Source organism: Gavialis gangeticus, unplaced genomic scaffold (genome assembly GCF_001723915.1).
Source record: "Gavialis gangeticus isolate Ggan-Ray unplaced genomic scaffold, GavGan_comp1, whole genome shotgun sequence".
NCBI lineage: Eukaryota > Metazoa > Chordata > Crocodylia > Gavialidae > Gavialis > Gavialis gangeticus.
The window spans coordinates 111,052,121-111,054,556 of NW_017729024.1; the positions used below are offsets into that span (position 1 = coordinate 111,052,121).

Genomic DNA, 2,436 nt, shown 5'->3' on the forward strand with positions numbered 1-2,436 from the left:
CCTGTGGAACCCCACTGCCCACGTCCTTCCAAGTTGAGAAGGACCCATCCACTACCACCCTCTGGGTGCGGCCCTCCAGCCAGTTGGCGACCCATTTGACTGCGTGGGTGTCTACACCACAGCCCCCCATTTTCTTAATGAGAACGGGGTGAGAGACGGTGTCAAAAGCCTTCCAGAAGTCCAGGAAGACTATGTCCACTGCTACCCCTGCATCTAATGATCTGGTGATCTGATCATAAAAAGCCACCAGGTTGGTCTGACAGGACCTGCCACTGATGAACCCGTGCTGATTGCCCCTAAGCATGCAGTCCCCTGCTGGCCCCTCCTGGATGCCTTAAGGCATTATATGAGTTGATTCAAGTAGCTATGATAGTTCTGACTCAAAAAATGAATAGCATGCTTTTTTTGCACAGAACATGCTCCAAAATATAAGACACACCATCTTTTTGGAAAGCACAATGAAAAAAAAAAGGATGTTTCCAGAGTTGAGGCTGTATACATCAGGAACAGAATCTAATATTCAGTTGACTCACCCCCCTTTCTTGCTTAAGCTGAAACCCTAGCTACTGTTGAAGACTGGTCTCCACAGGCAGGTTTTGGGGTGGGGGGGGAAGGGGGAGGAAGGTGTTTGTTATATGTAAGAAAATATGGTATTATCAGTCACATCCCCAAAGATGAGCTTGTCTTAAAGATCCTGATATTTAAAAGATGCTCATTTGGTTTATTAGTATTTTACTCCTTGTTTCTGAACCATTAAGATTCATGTTTTCAAACTTCTCTCTGAAATCATTAGGGTTAGAAACTTGTTATTTTTAAATTAAATGAGATTCTGATATAATCCCATGACTCCCAGAAGCTGGGACTTTAGAATGACAAGATTTGTGATAAAAATCACAAGAGCCGACAAAACTATAAACAAGCATTTTCTGACCAGACGGAATTAGTGCCCCCCCTCCCCCCGCCCACCCAACTGCCATGGGTCTTCTGGGTGCAAAGCAGGCAAAAATAAGGCAGAATTGTATTTGGGGGGTCTTCGTACACCAGTACAAATGTTCTTTTCTTTTGCACAGAACTGTTTTTAGTATTATGGGTATCCTGGGCACACTTCAGCCGTTCTGGAAACGAGACAGTAGTGGAAATTCTTTGCTGACCTTGCCCTGTGGCTTCATATTTATTGACAGCAATGGGAGATAGCAAAAATTAATGAGATTGAAGGCAGAGATTAGAAATTCATGAGATCCTTTAAAATAATCATCAGCGCTTAGTAGTGTGATGACTGTTGATCTGTGACTGCTCAGTAAAAGACAGTGCAGTGAACCTGCTAGGAGACATTCTGCTCCTTCCCTTTCATTTTGTTCCTCCCAGCAGCTGTGAGGGCCCCTAAAGCCTGAGCCACTGACGTGAAACTGCCAGAGAACATTTAGTGGCGTAGTCAAGATAAGGCCAAAATTAAGCCATGACCTCATGCAGATCTGACATTTGCACAGCAATTCTTTGAAGAAGACAGTAAAAGGGCCTGAGAAGTTTCTGAGATGAAGAAGTTTCATAGTTGTTAGGGGCTGGAAGGGATGCCTCAGATCATAGGGTCCAGCCCCCCTGCACTTGGGCAGGAAAGACTGCTGGGATCAGATGAGCGTCAAGACGCTTTTTGAAGATCACCGGGGGGGGTGACTGTAACACCTCTCACGGGAGCATGTTCCAAACCCTTGGCACTTGACTCATAAAGAAGTTTTTTCCTTATGTCCAGTCTGAAGTGATCTTCAATCAGTTTGTGTCCATTGTTTCTTGTAGCTTGTGCCTGCAATAGGGTTATTGGATTGAAATGATGACTAATATGTCAGTTTTGTAAATTGGCCTTCATTTCTTTGTCAAGCATCATCTGAGCAGTGTAAAGACACAGAAAACAAAGCATATCTTCTCCTGCCGTGACTCGGATTTGAACCGAGGTTGCTGCGGCCACAACGCAGAGTACTAACCACTATACGATCACGGCAAGCTGTGCAGGAGCTACATATTTGTGGCTGAGCAAAGTGTCTTGACAGGGAAGGAAAGTGGAAAAAATCAGTGATTTGATTTTTCATCCGTTTTATTGGTAAGGCTGATAGATGAAGAGTGTCAACTTAATAGGGTGAAAAACTGACAGGGGACAGTGCTGTTATATGGCAGAGAGGAATGAATATTGATAGACCCTTAAAGGAGACCTGTGACCCAGGTGAAGAGATGGTGAAGGCTTACAGCTTGGTTACTCCAGTACCAGGAGAGTTTCAGTTCGGGTGAAAGGCTGAAATCTCTTTCTAGAAAGAGGGAAGCTTTAATTTACCTCAACTAAGAAAAAAAATCTATTCTTAGGGTAACAGAAGAAGCATTGCACTAAGATAATTCCTTGCTCACTTAATCAAACAGGATAAAAAGTTGCCTTCTGTAAGCCAAAATAGA

General features: G+C 43.7%; 1 non-coding gene across 1 annotated transcript; it reads right to left on the reverse strand.

The window, feature by feature from the left end:
• Positions 1–1,921: 1,921 nt before the first annotated feature.
• Positions 1,922–1,993, reverse strand: TRNAH-GUG. The gene has a single exon. It is a non-coding gene; the product is annotated as a tRNA-His (tRNA).
• Between the last annotated feature and the right edge of the window lie 443 nt (positions 1,994–2,436).